At 53.2% G+C, this 16585-nt stretch overlaps 1 non-coding gene across 1 annotated transcript; it reads left to right on the top strand.

The window, feature by feature from the left end:
* The first annotated feature begins 293 nt into the window (after positions 1 to 293).
* LOC134366546 (U6atac minor spliceosomal RNA) lies at positions 294 to 419 on the top strand. The gene has a single exon (XR_010022343.1). It is a non-coding gene; the product is annotated as a U6atac minor spliceosomal RNA (small nuclear RNA).
* Positions 420 to 16585: the final 16166 nt, after the last annotated feature.

Genomic DNA, 16585 nt, shown 5'->3' with positions numbered 1-16585 from the left:
GGCAGGGAAAAAAGGAGGGAAGGAAGGAAGGAAGAGAAGAAAAGAGCTCCCCAGGCCCTCCTGGCCTGGACTGACCTGCCTCTAACTCGTCCCCTCTTCTGGCCTTGCTTGGCCTGGCCTTCCAGTAAGGGCTACCCTGGACTGGTGTCCCCTAAGGCTGCCAAGAAAGAAAGAGAGAGAGAGAGAGACAGAGACAGAGAGACAGAAAGGAAGGAAGGAAGGAAAGAAAGAAGGAAGGAAGGAAGGAAGGAAAGAAAGAAGGAAGGAAAGAAAGAAGGAAGGAAGGAAGGAAAGTGTTGTATGAAAGAAGAGAAGGTTAGCACTCCCCTTGACAAGGATGGAAGAGGCCCTCGGGCCTAACAACACGCGTACGGTTAAGGCATTGCCACCTACTTCGTGGCATCTAACCATCTTTTTTTGTTGAAGGGGGAGGGAGAAGGGAGGGAGGTTTTGGTGATGGGGAGCAATAATCAGCCACAATGTATATCGATAAAATAAAATTTTTAAATTAAAAAAAAAAAGGAAGGAAGGAAAGAAAGAAGCAAGGAAGGAAGGAAGGAAGGAAAGGAAGGAAGGAAGGAAAGAAGGAAGGAAGGAAGGAAAGAAGGAAGGAAGGAAGGAAAGAAGGAAGGAAGGAAGGAGAGGAAGGAAGGAAGGAAGGAGAGGAAGGAAGGAAGGAAGGAGAGGAAGGAAGGAAGGAAGGAAAGAAAGAAGGAAGGAAGGAAGGAAGGAAAGAAGGAAGGAAGGAAGGAAAGGAAGGAAGGAAGGAAGGAAGGAAGGAAGGAAGGAAGGAAAGAAGGAAGGAAGGAAGGAAGGAAGGAAAGAAGGAAGGAAGGAAGGAAAGGAAGGAAGGAAGGAAGGAAGGAAGGAAGGAAAGAAGGAAGGAAGGAAGGAAGGAAGGAAGGAAAGAAGGAAGGAAGGAAGGAAAGAAGGAAGGAAGGAAGGAAAGGGGCGGGGAAGAGAGGGGAGGGAAGGGAAGGTCAAGGGAAGGTAAATGGAAGGTCAATAGAAGGTCAAGGGAAGGTTAGTGAAGGTTACTGAAGGTTAGTGAAGGTTAGTGAAGGGAGGAGGGTGGGAGGAAGGAAGAAAAAGAAAGAGCCCCCCTAGGGTCCCCTTGGCCTGGCCTGGTCTTCCTCTAAGAGAGCCCCTGGCCTCACCCGTCCTGTCACTAAGGGCACCTCTGGCGTTTCCTGGCCTGCCACTAAGGGCTTCCCTGCCCAGGCCTTTTAATGGCCCCACTGCCACTTAAGGGTGGGCCTGGCCAGGCGTACACCAGAGACCCACTGCCTCAGAGCCACCCTGGCCTGGCCTGGCCTATCCCTGGGATCCTGCAGGCCTGGCCTGGCACTATGGTCCTGCCTGGCCCAGCCTGGCCCAGAGCCAAGGACCTGCCTGGCCTTTCCTGGGCTGTCCTAGGGCCCTGCTGGCCTGTCCTGGCCTGGAACTATGGCCACCTCTGTCCTGGACTGGTGCTAAGTGTGCCCCTGACTGGCTTGCCTTCCACTAAGTGCTCCCATGGCCTGACCTGTCCCTAGGGCCCTTGGGCCCTCACCTGCCACTAAGAGCTGCCCAGGCCAGTCATGCTGCCAAGGGCCTTTTACAGCTAAGGGCCAGCCTGTCCTGTCCTGCCCAAGGAACCCACTGGCCTGGCATGCCACACGGCCCCCCTTTACTGGTCTACCCCTAGGGGACCACTGGCATAAGGGCCACCCTGCTTCTAAGGGGACCACACAGTGCCCTAAGGGTGCCCTTGACTGGCCTGTCCAGGGACTCGTTGGCCTGTGTTCATGCTAAGGCTCCCCCTGGCCTGGCCTGGCCTGGCTCTAAGACTCCCCTGGCCTTGCCTGATCCTAGGGCCCACTGTCCTAGCCTGCCCAGGGGACCAATTGCACTGGTCTTCCCCTACAGGCCCCTGAGACTGGACTACTGGTAAGGGCACACTGCTGCTTTCTTTTTTCTTTCTTTCTTTCTTTCTTTCTTTCTTTCTTTCTTTCTTTCTTTCTTTCTTTCTTTTCTTTCTTTTTTTTTATTGTTTTTGTTGTTGTCTTTTTTTGGTTTTTCTTTTATGGCTTTTTTTCTTCTTGTTTGCTTTTCTCTCTCTCTTTTTTTTTTTTTTTTTTTTACTATTTTTCTTCTTTGTATTTTGTTGCATTTTTTTGTTTGCTTTTTGTGCTTTTCTGCCCTCTTTTTAAAAATTTTCTCCTTTTTTTGGCACTCATTTTGGTTTTTGTTGGGGTTTTCTTTTGTGGGGGTTTTCTTCTATTGGGGCTTTTTTGGAGTGTTTCTTATTTTCATGGGGGTATAGTCTTCTTTTCAGGGGGCTTTTCTTCTTTTCATGGGGGGTTTTCTTTCTGTTAGAATTTTCTTTTCATTGGGCTTTTGTTCTATTTGGTTTTTTCTCTTCTTTTATGGGTGTCTTATTTCATTAGGGTTTTGCTTTTGGAGGGTTTCTTCTTTTTGTTAAGGTTTTGTTTTTGGAGGGTTTCTTGTTTTTGTTGGGGTTTTCTTTTGTGGTAGTTTTCTTCTTTTGGGGCTTTTTTGGATTTGGAGTTTTTCTAGGTTATTTTTTTTTTAAAGATGACCAGTAAGGGGATTTTAACCCTCAATTTAGTGTTGTCAGCACCATGTTCTCCCAAATGAGCTAACCGGCCATCCCTATATAGGGATCCAAACCTGTGGCCTTCGTGTTGTCAGCACCGCACTCTCCCAAGTGAGCCATGGGGTGGCCCTGAGTTTTTCTTGTCTTCATGGGGGTATATTTTTCTTTTGGGGGGCTTTTCTTCTTTCTGTTAGAATTTTCTTTTCATTGGGCTTTTGTTCTATTTGGGTTTTTTTTTTTTTTTTCTTTTATGGGAGTTTTCTTTTTGTTAGGGTTTTCTTTGGGGCTTTCTTTATGTTGTGGTTCTCTTCTTTTTGTTGGGGTTTTCCTGTTTTGGGTGCTTTTTCTTCTTCTGGGTGTTTCCTACTTCTTTGGGGTGTTTCCCTCATTTTTGAGGTGTTTTCTTCCTCTTTGGGGTGTTTTCCTATTTGGTGTGTTTTCTTCTGTTTGGGGTTTTCTTCCTTTTATGAGTTGTTTTCTTCTTCTTCTGGGTGTTTTCTTCCTTTTAGGGGTGTTTTCTCCATCTTAGTGTTCTCTCCTTCTTGGTGTTTTCATCATCTTCTTCTTCTTCTTCTTTTTTTTTTTTTCTTATTTTGTTTTTATCTTTTCTGGACCAACTTCTCAGCCAGCTCCACTGTCACATGCTGCCCCGATTGCAGCACTGGGGACCTCCATGTCCTAATCGGTCTGGATGGAGAGAAGCAATAAGCAGCCACCTGATGCAGCTGGAGGCCCACGGCACAGGGCAGGGGGGCACAGGGCACTGGCTTACATGTGCCTTCCCACGTACCATTTCATATGAGGTCTCTAGCACCCCAGTTTACAGGTGGGGAAACAAAGGCCCAGGGTGCGAGTGTGGAAGCAGGCCGGCAGGGCGGGTGGCACATCAGGCTGCTGAAGCCAGTCTATAGCTCAGCCAGCTGCTTCTGGAGCTCACGGGCCTGGGTCAGCACAAGCTGGTGGTGTCATGGTGGCACTGCGTGCCCTCCAGCACCTGCCTGTGCTGCTTGCCTCAGAGCCCAGCAACTGCCCAGCTCTAGCAGCTGCTCCTCCTGCTCCCAGTTCAGGTGGCTCAGACCCTCCTGCCAGGCTCTCCAGCTGCTTCTGCAGCTGCTCAGCCTCCACCTGCAGCCCCCGTTCTTCCTCGCTGGGCCCCGCTGGAGGCACCAGGGGTGGAGGCTCAGCTGAGAAAGGAAACAGATGATGAGGGATTCTGGCTTCTGGAGCTGCACAAAACCCTCTTCCTGACCCACAGCTCCTAATTCAGCCTCGCCCCAGACCATGGCTTCCTGTCTAATCATTCCTCATGCCCAGATGATGGTCAATCATTCAAACCAATTTCAAATAGAATTCTTCAGATTCTTGTGCTCAAGACAACTGTGGGTGGCTGACAATGGGCACCCCACCCCTTTGCAGACAGGGACACTGAGGCTTAGATGAGCAGACTTGCCGTCTGCTGGCGCACACCTCTTTCTCTCACCCCACCTGCTCCCAGGCCACCCCAGCCCCAGCTTACCTGTCCACCTGCTTACATCAGCCAAGCAGGTCTCTGGCTCCTGGAACTGACCCAGGCCCTGCTCCTCCCTCGAAGTGTGCACCTGCCCAGAGCACAGGAGGTGAGCCATGGAGGGAGCGGCTGCAGAACGGACAGGCTGTCACCTCCCTCTCTACCCCACCCCCATAAAACCAAAACCCTGGGCTGCAGCCACTCACTTGTTGTGGCAGGAGCTTGCATGTCTTGAGCTTTTTCATCTGGAGCTGCAAGGCTGCCTTCTCCATCACAAGGACCTGAAGCTTCCCCTTCAGTTGGGACTGGTGACACTTGCAGTCCTCATAGTTGCTCCTGTGGCCAGATGTGGTGGAGAATGGAAAGAATGAGGAACAGAAAGGACCACTCTGGTGATCAATGCACTGACTTTGCCACACAACCAGAGGACCATGGCATGGGAAGGGGACCCCAGGAACCAAGAGTCACAAGTGCCAGTCCGGAGAGTGGACATGAATTGCCTGAGGCCACACACGAGTCACCGGCACAGCTGGGGCCAGAGCTTGGCTCTGCACATGTCCAAACCTGGGCGTCCCCCACATCGTGCTCACCTGTACCCTCCCACCTCCCACCACATCGACCGCGCTGAGACCCCCAGACCTGCCATCCACCGTCCCCCTCCTACTTGTCCTCCAAGTGCAGGTGGAGAGCATCTCGCTCTTTCTTCAGGTCACGGTAGGACTGCAAATGCAGAAAGGTGAAGTCAGGGTTGGGCAGGGGGAAGATGTAGTTGGGGCACACGAACATGAACATGTACAGCAACCATTCGGTTAAGTGCTAAGATCACTTACAGCTGGGATGTGAACATCCGGGTCTATCTAATTCTCTAAGGCCATTTTCCCCCAGGGGGCGGAGGTGCAAGTGTGAGGGCAGGTGGCTGGACTCACCCTCCCCGCCTCCTTCTGTTGTGCAGAGACAGTGGTCAGACTCCGCTGCAGCTCTTTTATCTGCACTCACGTGAGCACAGGCAGCTCACCAGATGCTCACACTGCCCTGGAATGACAGAGGTCAAGATGGAGCCCAAAGGACTCCCCCAAAGGCCTGCCAAGGCACCAGGTTGAGGGAGGAAGGGTGCCCAGATCCACACCTGCTTTCTGCCAGACCACATGGTGAGCACTGGCCAGGGCTCTCTCTAACTGTGCCTTTTCAGACATTGAGACATCAGTGGTCCGAATCTGAGCCTTTGGGAGAAAAGCCAAATGGGTGCTGAGAGAGGGAAAGGAAGGTTCTCCAGGGGACATGAGGGATGCCATACAGTCCACTCACCTGCAGTTGTTCCTGCAGGGAGTTCACCTGCTGACACCTACTCTCCTGCAGTAGGAAGAGGAAAGAAACATCTCTTACCAGGGAGGCAGAGATGCAGCAGCAAGGGACAGGCCCCAGGAATGCCACCAATGGCCCAGGACAGGCCCACCAGTGAGACCAGATTCTCCTGCTGCTGTTTTTTCTGTGTGGAGAATCACAGGAAAGTGACTGAGGTTGTCCCCTCAGCTCCATTCCCCAGAGCAGAGAGGTGGGCAGGGGACAGGAATGGATTTTCAAGGAAAAGCTCTCAGACCCTATGGGGACGCAAATTGAAAAACTCTCCTCGAACTCCAGAGGAAAGAGAATTTGGGACTTTGTTGGTTTTTACTCACAGCTACAGAGCTGAATGTCTGAGTCTGGATTCTCTTTGAAGGACAGCCACAGAAACCTCTAGAAATGGAGGCTGAGAAAGGAAAGACTACCCTTCTCCCAGCTTGTGATTCACAAGGGTGCATGTATTCACCATGAGCCACATGCTACGGGACAGGGACTGTTCCTAAGAACAGGGATCCAGGAATTAAAAGGACAGGCAAGATCCCTGTTTCCCTGAGGTTTCAAGTGTGCCTAGAAATCTTTCATCCTTAGAGCTGAAAGGGACCTTTGACACCCTCTAATTCTATCGCAGGACACTCAAGCCCAGGCAAGAGAGGTGGCTTGTCCAAAACCAAAGGCAAAGCAAAGCAGGAACTAAATCAGGGTTCTGACACAGGAACACAGGACTTCTGACAACAGTCAGTCTAGTGTTTCCAGCAGGGGGACAGCCCAGGCCACGTGTGGTGAGGACTCAAGCAGGGGTGTCTGGAGAAGAGAGAGTCAGCAGACAGGGCAGCAACAGAAACAGCCATGCTGCATGGTCTGGGGTCCCTCCCGCTGAGGCCTAGGCCCCCAGCACCCCATTCTCCCTTGGCACCAGGGGCTCCCAGCCCTTTTCTTCAGAGCCCCAAGGGGAAATTGGAGCCCAGGATTGGCAGCGTGGAAGCAGGGGACCCCACTGGACTCTTACCAATTCCTGGATCATGCTCCTTCGACATTTGTTTTCTCCGTAGCTGGAGTCCCAGGCTACTGCCAGATCTAGGCCCTGGCTCTAGGCACATGCAGAGAGGAGGAGCTGGAGGGGGTATGGGGGGAGATAGAGAAATAATTAGGGGTGGGGTGGTGGCTGTCTCAGCTGGCAGCGGGGCACCCAACCCCCAGCATGGGAGGTGGTCAAGAGGCTGCCTGCAGGGGCGCTTACCTCCAGCTCCTTCATGTAAACTGATGTCACAGAGGCCTCCCCACTGATGTCACAGAGGCGTCCCCACTGATGCATGATGTGGGCTAGAGATGACAGTGCACATGGAGACGCTCTGTCCCCCTTAATGGCTGAGCCCTCTGACGTCCTTTCTTCCCCATCAACTGGCAAAAGTCTCTTTCCTGCCTGAGATGGACCAGGCGCTCCTCCTGTAGCCCCTCTGTGCCCACTTCTCAAGGTTTCTCTTCCCCATCGTCCCTCCCCTCCTGAGTGGCTCTCACCCTGTACCTTTTTTTTTTTTTTGCTGGTGGCCAGTACAGGGGTTGAGCCCTGGACCTTGGTGTCATCAACATCATCCTGTGCTTCCTGCAGCAGGATCCCATGACAGCCAAGCCCTTGGTCCATCTTTGTATGCACAGCTTCAAGGGAGAAGCTCAGAGAAGAGTCCTGAATCATCTCCCTAGCAGAGGGAGAGGCAGGATTCAAACCCAGACTTACCCAGCCCCTGACACTTCCTCCATGATCATTACCATTACCCCCTACTGTCCCTTGAGCCCCCGGTTCCCAGGAGCCTGAACAGCCAAGACTCAGCTCCTTAGGCAACTGGCAACCCCCAGAAGTGGCTGAATCAGGGCTGCTGCCAGTTTTCCTTTTGTTCTTTGCTCCTGGAGGACCACCAGGCCCGTTTCTCCATTGGTAATCTCTTAACTGTGAAAAGGAAAAGCAGTAATATCCAGGAGACCTATAAGCCCCTGTACTTGCATCCTACTATACAGTTTTTACAAAATATTCTTTCTTATACCATCTGATTTAATGCCACCAGCAACTCTACAAGGTGTTGTAATGATCACTAAGTGGCTGAAGAAGTGGATTGATAACATGACTAAAAAAAGGCAATAATGGAATTGAACTTCAGTCTTCTGGGGCTTTGTCATGAATCAGCAGCTGCCAGGTGACAAAGTACAAATCAGACACTGGGGGCCTCCCTTACAGAGCTGTGAGAGCTGCACACCAGCACTTCTCAGACGTTTACATCAATGTATGCTAATGGCAGAAGTCATGAGGGCACACCCCTAGGGATCTGGGGACCTAACAAAAAGGGGACAAGCCAAGCATCATTTCAGAGAGAAGTCTATCACGATCTTACAAACCTAGGTGAATGTCACCCCTAAGGACATTAATAGGTTTTTTCTCTCTCAAAGGAATCGAGCAAGTCTGACTCTTCAGAAGGACGCCCCCTATGAGTCCTGTGGCACCACAGATTGAGATGATCTGGGCAAGACTCAAGCTGTGAAGCTCAGCTGCCCAGGATTTGTTCCACAGAAGATAAGCGCATCTCCCTGCAGAGGGCACTGACTGAAAGGCGCTCTGGTCCCAGAATCCTGGAGAATTCTAATGTGAGATACGGACCCAGAAATAGATTGTAAAGTGTCTCTAGAGAGTAGAAACCTGGGAGAAAACCAAACCAAACCCATCCTCCTAATTGTCACCCAGAGACACTGTCAACATTTCAAGCCCACTGGTGAAGTGTAGGCTTTTCAGTTTGTCAATGTCTAAGTCAAGGGACTAAGCGAGCCAGAAACCTGTCGTTCCTGGGTCCCCTAGTCCCAAGTCACCTTCCAAATGGAAATTTGTGCCACAACCAGAGAAGTCAGAAAGAGGGTGAAAACACTTAGGGGACTGGGTCATCAAGTCAAAGGCTGGGCTCCAGGCAGTAATGACAGGTGGCACCTGGCGAGGGCAGGGGCTGGGCTGCTGAGAGGACAGGGATGGCTGAGAAGACTTTGGTGAGGGGAGTCAATAGGCTCAGAGGAACAAGCCCCAAGTGCCTCAGAAGTGACACTGAGTCCTGCCCCTGTCCCACCATCAGAGGGGCCTCAGGCTGGGTCTGGGGCCTGTGACCCAACATGCTATACCTTATTCTTGGCCACAGTCAACTTTCTCTGTCTTATTTCCTCCTACATCTCGGGGCAGGGAAAAGGAAAGGGGGGCCACGTCACCACCATCCAAGCACTGGGGAGTCACTTCCTTCAGCTGACAGCGCAGACGTGCAACTGAGCCAGAGCTGGTGGGAGTGGGCGGAGCTAGGCAACACTGTGGTGGGCGTGGCCTCAATGCTCACAGCCCATTGGTGGATGAGAAAGATGAAACTAATGAGGGCGTGGCCACGACACAGGCCAGGGCGGGGTCACAATGAAAGCTGTGATCGCTGGCCCAGCCCACCCGAGAGGTGCCCCCCTTGGGGAAATGGGCGGGGCTCTCACTTGGTGCCCTTGCACCTCCTGTGTGACCCTTCATGGCAGTTGTCACAGAACTCAAGGCACCCAGCAGAGCAGAGAGGCTGCTCTCCAGCCCCTGCCCTGGACCCTCCATTGCCAGTTCAACCCCTGATCCGGGGCATTGACCCCAGGGCTCAGGAGGTGAGCGAGGAATGGACAGCAGGGGAGAGTGTGTCACTTCAAAGTCCCTTTCCAGACTCCTCATAGCTCTGCCCCAGACTTTCTCATCCCAGAAACCACCTCCAAAGACCCCCATCCAGACATATTTGAGGATATTCTGTGCTCTCTCGCTCCTGGAGTGGAAGGTCATTCAGCTACCAGGGTGACAGAACCCCTCTCTACTGAGCATGTCCAACCATTGGATGTGCATAAGCAGCCCTTTGTGGTCTAATTTTCCTACTATGTTGGTGCTGTAAATAGGTCTGACTGGCAACAGTAACTTTCCTCCAGGGGACAGCCTAGAAGAGGGGCCTGAGGCCTCAGGGAGTGGCTGGAAACCGAGATGCTTGTCTGGAAACCTGAACCTGGGGAAACTGAGCACCTGTCTCATGACATGGTTGGTATTTTCTACAAAATTCTGTATATTCTGGAGATGACTGTAGAGGATTGAGGATCCAGGCCAAGATTTCCTAAAAGTCAGAGTAAACTCTTCCTGAGTCTCAAAGTGCTCAGGAGATTATGATCCCCCAGAGGGACAGGGCTGCTGACTGGTCCCTCAAGATTTCTGGCACATTTGAAAGCTGCAGGATGTGTGCACTAAAGCAACAAGCTGAACCCTCCAAAGGTCACAAGTGGATTTGCCACAGTCTTTAGTGGTTGACCAATGACCCACTAGAATTTCCATCCAAATCCCTGAAGGGCCTTCCCTGAGGAAGACAGAAGAAGCAGAGATGGACGAGGCTCATTACAACTGCGTGTGGGTAACTGGACTCAGAGGGGGACAGAGGGGAGAGAGAAGGGGGCAGAAGCCATCCCTGAAGGTGTCATGGCTGATGATTTTCCAAAATGGGTATAAGACATCAATCCACAGATTCAAGAAACCCAAGTAGATGGGAAAACCCAACTAGAATTAAAAAAGAAAAGAGAGAAACATACTAAGGTCCATTACAGTTAAATTGCTAAAATGTAGCAGGTTAAGTCAAATATCTTAATGACATTTAAGTGTATGAAGCAAATTCATTCCCTTATATGCATTATTAAACAATAAATAGTAAAATATTTTTAAACTACTTATTCATCATTAGAAATTAAGAAAATAATAAGAAACCTAAGAGTCACAGGAGAATGGATATACTAAAGATAAAAAATGAAATCAGATTATTAGGATGGGGACATTGGTAGAATTGATGGATTAATAAAAGTAAAATCGGGTTATCTGAATAGTAAAAGCCCAACAAAAACCATGTATTCACTTTCAGGGTTTATTTTGATTAAATAAATAGGATTCAAATAAACATACACAAATGTGGGAGTGAAAAAAAATGATGTGACTATGGATTCTGCAGAAACTACAAAAATAAGGGTAACCATAGAAATAAACTTCTCAGATATAAGTTTGATATTTGAATGAAAAAGAAAGTTTTCTGGTACAGTACAAATCATAAAAGTATACTGAGGGCCCCTCTGGCCTAGCGTGGCCTGCCACTAATGGGTCCCCTAGCCAGGTCTTGCCTTCCACTAAGAGTCCCTCTGGCCTGGTCTGGCCTAGGGTGCCCTTAGCCTGACCTGACCTGCTGCTCAGGAACCCCCTGACACTAAGGGTCAGCCTAGCGTGGCCTGTCCAAGAGACGCACTAGCCTGGCCCCCTAAGGGGCCCACTCTAGAGGTCTGACTCTAGGGGTCTACTGCATTAAAGGGCCCCATACTGCTGAGGGAAAACCTGCCACTAAGGAACACCCTGACCTGGCCTGGCCCTGCCTAGGGGCTGTGTGGCCTGCCTCAGTGCCCCCCTGGCCTGCGCTGGCACCCAAGGCCTCCCTGTCCAGGCCGACTATTCAGGCTCCCCCTGCTGCTAAGGGGCCCCCTTCTGCAAAGGGCCTTCCAGGCCTGCCCTGGCCTACTGGTAAGGGACCCCCTGTCCTGGTCTTTCCCTAGGGGCCCCTGTCCTAGCATGGCCTGCCCCTGGGCCCCCTGGCCTGGCATGGCCTGATCCTAGTGCTTCCTTGGCGTGGCCTGAACTGCCCCAAGGGCCCCCTGAGCTGGTCTGCCCTGTTGCTATGGGCTCCCCTGGCCTGCCCTGAACTGTCACTAACGGCCTCCCTGGCTTAAACTGGTCTGGACTGTCACTAAGGGCCTCCCTGTCCTAAACTGGTCTGCAGCTATTGGCCCAGATGGCCTGGCCTTCTGCTGAGGGCAACTAGGCATGACCTGGTCTGCCAGTAATGGCTCTCTGGTTTTGGCCTCTCATGCCTCTTAGGGTCCCCTGGCCTGCCCTGGCCCTGGGGGTCCCGTGGTCTGGCCTGGACTGGTTCTAAGAGCACCCTGGTCTGGCTCTCAAGTGACAGCAGAGAGAACCAGGTAGCTTAGAAACCCAGGCAGGACAAATGGCTCATGTGGCATATGCCGTCTAGTGACTCTGGATACAAGGTGACCACGTGCTGCAGGGCCCAGCCTTTTGCGTCAGATAGAGAGGGAGCTGCTGGTTTCTTATCTACTTCTGCTCTTGCAACAGACCCAGGAGGCAAACTTAGACTTTCAAGGAATAAAATTATCGTCTGTTTCTCTGATACCTGCCAGGAGGTTCAGTCTTACATCTGCCTTCGGAGATGAGTTTCGTGGAGAGCAGCAGGGCCACACGGGGTAATCGCTGGCCTAGAAACGGAACCCCTGCATGATTTGAAGAGCTGAGACAGGTGGTGGGAGTGCCTTGGTCCCCTGGGTACCGTGGCTTTGTCACATCACACAAGGTCAGCCCAGCCATCTGGAGACCACAGCAACGTGCTTACCCATGGACACAGAAAGGGACCTTTTCCACCTCACGCTAGAGAAAGCAGCTGGAGACACAATTACAGGCAGGTCGAATGTCACATTTCCTTGTGGAGGGTCTTTTCTTATTTAGTGAGGTCTGGGACCCCACGGAAATGGTTCTGCCCATCACGGCTCCCGGGGCCTTGGTCCAGTCCCCAAACATGAGTGATTCCACCCAAGGCTCAGAAGCAAGATGCTGCATCCGTCCACGTGCACCCTGAGTTCAACACGCACCCCAGGGAGAGGCGGCGCTTCTGTTGTGAAGAGTCAGACCATGTTGTTCTTCAGATTATGTTTTATTTCTTTGCAGAGAACACGAGGAAGAAGCATCGGCTAGTGAGAGTGACAGAATCAGCACAGTCACTGTCCTCCCTTTGCACGTATATTTTCTAGTACAGACGCGATACAGGAGGGACCCAGTGTCCCTGGGCTGGGGTTTCAGGACAGGCCTCTGGGTTTCCAGCCACTCCCTGAGGTCTCAGGTCCCCTCCCCTGGGTTCTCCCCTGGGGGACAGTTACTGTTGCCAGTTAGACCTATTTTAACACCAACAAGGGGACAACGAGAGGTTGTCCGTCAGCTTCCTGGAGGCAGCTGCACTTTGCTGGCTGAGGGGCGTGAGTGTTACTTTGTATCAAACTTACTTTCAGCAGCAGCTGCTCACTCTTGGGCCAGCCTGTGCTCTGTACTGAGCTGTAAGTGTGTGTTTCTGGCTTTTGTGTCAGACTCGACGTCTGCCCTGAACTTACTTTTGTGTTAGACTCGACGTCAAAGAACGGAATCGTGGCTGATGCCTGCGTGGGAACGCGACAGCGTAAAAAGGCATGAGGTGCCGACGCAGCCACCACATGGCAGAATCCCGAAGACTCCACGCTAAGTGGAAGCAGCGGTCACAAGGGACCACGCGCTGGTCACGACCGTTTATACGAAATGTCCAGGACGAGCAGGCGGGTGACAGGCTCCTGGGGTTGCGGGTTAGTGGGGGAGGGAGGAGGTGGGCGGGGGACTCTTTTGGGGGTGATAAAATTGTGCTAAAATTAGATCATGGTGACAACCCCGTAAATATATGAAAAACCATTGCATGGTACATTCAAACGAGTAGACATCTTGGTATCCAAATGACATCTCAGCAAAGCTACAGAACACAAGCGAACTTTCGAGCGTTTATTTCTTTTTGCAGTTTACACACTCGCTGTTAGTGCAACTCGCACGGTCTATCCTGCGTGTTTATACACGAACAAGAGAAAGGGAAACACCAGGTCTTCTACACCATGACGGGGCGTTTCCTCAGGGAGACGGCACAGTCCGGTGACCTCAGGTGGCGGCGGGTACCGGAGTCTGCACACGCGGTGACATGTGGGGGAGGGAGGGAGGTCGCTTCAGAACTGGGGGAACCCACGTGCGGCGTGTGTCAGCTGATAACCTGCACCAGCGGTGGCTTCCCGGCTTAGACGGTGTCCTGTGTCGTGTGTGACGTGATCACTGGGAGAAACCGGGGCAAGGGACGCGGGAGTTCTTTGTACTTTTGTGAACCTCAAACTATTGCCAAATAAAAAATTATTAAAAAGAAGACGTCAGATGGGCTTGTTTCCACATTTAGAAAGACAAAGAGGAAACTCCCTGCAAAGTCACCTGGACACATACGGTCAGCTGTGGACCCCTGGGGTGCTCTGTCCACCTCCACCATGTCCAGCATGTTTTGTGTCCCTTATTGTCAAAAGGACGGGTGGGCACTCCACAGACGTGGGTAGCTGGTGACACGTGCACGTTTCAGAAGACAGTGATTTCTTGGGGGTCAACCGTGCAGAATTGGGGGTGAGGAGGTGGGAGGAAGGAGGGCCCACGACTGGTGGCCTAGATCTCTCCTGCCCCCAGCTCCCCAAGCCCCCAGGCCTACGACATAGACGTGAAGCCCCTCTCCACCCCCTCCCCACAGCCCTTAGACCTGTCACCCGGGGCTGCTCCCACCCCCCCTGCCTGGGCTGGACTGTCTGACGTTTGGCTCCACTGGGATCTGCCTCTGCTTGGGGCTGGGGGTGGCTTGGGAGAGAAAGGGACCATGGAGGGGCCTCCTGGGGTCTGATCTTTTAGGGCATCTAAGTTTTTCATGCCAAAAAGACCGGCCTGTCCCTTGAACGGGTCCTGTACGTCCTGTGCTGAAGCCTCTTTCCTCCTCTGCTCTTCCTGCTGTGGTCACAGGGTCAGCGCACACCCAGCCCCAGGAGAGGGCAGGGGTGGGCCCGGGCCCCCCACACCGAGGACTCTCCAGTTAGACACGGGGCAGGCGGGCAGCACGTGGGGCTGCCGCAGACACAGACACGAGCCATGGTCCTGCATGGCTGGGCTCTGCAGGGGCTCTGCTTCTAGGACATTCCAGCAATCCTGACCCTCCAGTCCAGGGGCACTGCCTGGACTTAGGAGGCCACAGTTGTGACAAGATGTTAAAATGGGGATCTCTGCTTCCTGGCCCGGTCCTTTAAGGCCAAGGAGAACCCAAGTCCCACCCCCCACCCTGAAAAGTGGGGGGGGCCCAGTGCAGGGCAGAGACCACTGGCCCGGGAATAAGGCTGAAGTCTGGGGTGGGGTCTGACTTCTCTGCCACATATGACTTCTTTGATCCAGAGGTCAGTGTGCTGTGGGCTTCCTGGGTTTCCCTGACACTGGGGGTCCCCGTCCCCTTGAGCAGTTGAGGGGGTCCAGAGTCCACTCAGGATTCCCTGCATGTCCCCTGCATGACCCCTGCAATCAGGCTGTGCACAGCTGGGAGCATCTTGGGAAGGTTGTCCCCAGAGGGACATGCCCCATGTGAGGGCAGACACCCTTCTCAGAGCTTGGATGGGGGCAGTGGGACTGGACTTAGGCCATCCAGGTCCCTCCCCACCTGCAGGCCTGGACTGTGCTCGGCTGGTGTGACGTGGCCGAGCCTGGACAGACAGGGCCACAGCCTCAGGCACCCGGGCTGGGCCAGGGACAGCTCGCCACCTGCAGGAGCAGCGCCTGGGACCACATCACAGCTGGTGCAGGCCCTGCCTTGTCACCCGCAGCTGCTCAGGACCTTGGCTTCCTACCCTAGGGAAGGGCACACGGGCCTGCTGACTTCCCTTCCAGGGTCCTGTCTGCTGTCCGGGACAGGGTGCCAGGCCCACTGTCCTCGCTAAAGGCACCTTGGGCTCAGTAGCTGCGTGACAAGCCCAATACACGTGGGAGTTGGTGCTGCAGGCTCAAAGGCCCCAGCCACCTGCTCTCAGTTCCTGGGGTTTCTTGGACATGAGCAGAGGTCGCTCTGCAGCCCCCAGCTGGGCCCTGCCTCTCGTGGCCTCGCATGAGTTTGCAGGTGCAGCGATCCGTCCCCTACACACGCCACCTCCTCAGCTAAGGAAATTCTCGAACGTGAGACTCAAACCCCCCAATGAAGCTCGCTGAATGGCACCCCAAAGTGAACTAATTTAAAGCTGTCTTTCTGCTAAGATCCACCGGGCCAGAGCGGGGTTGGACAGCCACCTCGGAGTACGTGTCTCCTTCTGAGATGTCATCATCAGCTCTGCTGTCCTGTGTGTTGGAAGCAATGAAGGTCCAGCATGGGGAGCCACCAGCAGGAATGACCCCGCTGCCTGAGGTTGGCCCAGGGCTCCCATGGGGGAGGACACGGCACTGTCCCGGGGTGTTGGGAGGCACCGGCCCTTATCCTGTTGACTGCGTCACTGCAAGTTAACCAAGGATGCAGAACAATCTGCACGTTTTTATGGTGTGGCAGGAAGACCTGTTTGCGACCAGATAGATTTTTCCAAAAGAGAAATGAGTCACGTGGCTGGTGCTGGGGTGCTGCTGGGGAAACACATGAGCTTCGGTCTGAACAGCGCTGGGTTCCAGCCTGTGGTCATTACGTAGCAAGTGAGACTAGTGGCCTGGAGGCCAAGCCAGGCATCCCCCAGTGATTCCGCCACTGTGGGGGTGGACCGGGCTGCGGTGGCCCCTGGAGTGGCGTGGCTGTCCGTCACCTACCTGACCTCTCTGGGAGTCGACCGCCATCCCGCTGCCACCACCCCCAAGCAGTCCCCAAATCCTGCTCTGCTTTCTCTTTCTCCGTCATACTTTATACCCTTTAAATGACCACATGACCCTTCTTCGTGTTTACCGTGTGTTCTCTCCTCCTGCTGACACATGCGCTCCTACATGCACGGTCCTCTCCTCCCTGAAGGCTCCCTCTTTCTGGGTCTCTCCCGTCACGATGTCTTTGATACAAAAGGCCAGCTGCCCATGTCACTGCTGCAGGGAGGGGAGGGTCCTGCAGACCGTGGGGACCCTGAGGCCTGCGAACCTGCCAGCCGGACAGCAGGCTGTGCTGGGGGTGGGGAAGGACCACGCAGAGGAAAGTCTGGGAACAGTGACGTCCCACCTCAACAAAGGCCTGGGGGGAGGGGCGGGGAGCGTGACAGGAGAGGAAAGGAAGGAGCAGGTGTTTGCAGAGAGGGGTCAGAGGCAGCAAGACGTGGAAAGGAAAATGCAGGGAAGAGATACGACAGCAAAAAACGCGCTGTGCCTGGGTCAGCTGGGTTAGCACCTGGGGAGAGCTGGGACAACTCGTTGGTCGTGTCCACATGTCCTGGAAAACGTTATCATGAGACCATTTTACTTAGAAGCGGGCGTGATGGCACCAGAA

This window comes from Cynocephalus volans, chromosome 18 (genome assembly GCF_027409185.1).
Source record: "Cynocephalus volans isolate mCynVol1 chromosome 18, mCynVol1.pri, whole genome shotgun sequence".
NCBI classification, from domain to species: domain Eukaryota; kingdom Metazoa; phylum Chordata; class Mammalia; order Dermoptera; family Cynocephalidae; genus Cynocephalus; species Cynocephalus volans.
This window is presented reverse-complemented; position numbering and strand designations above follow the sequence as displayed.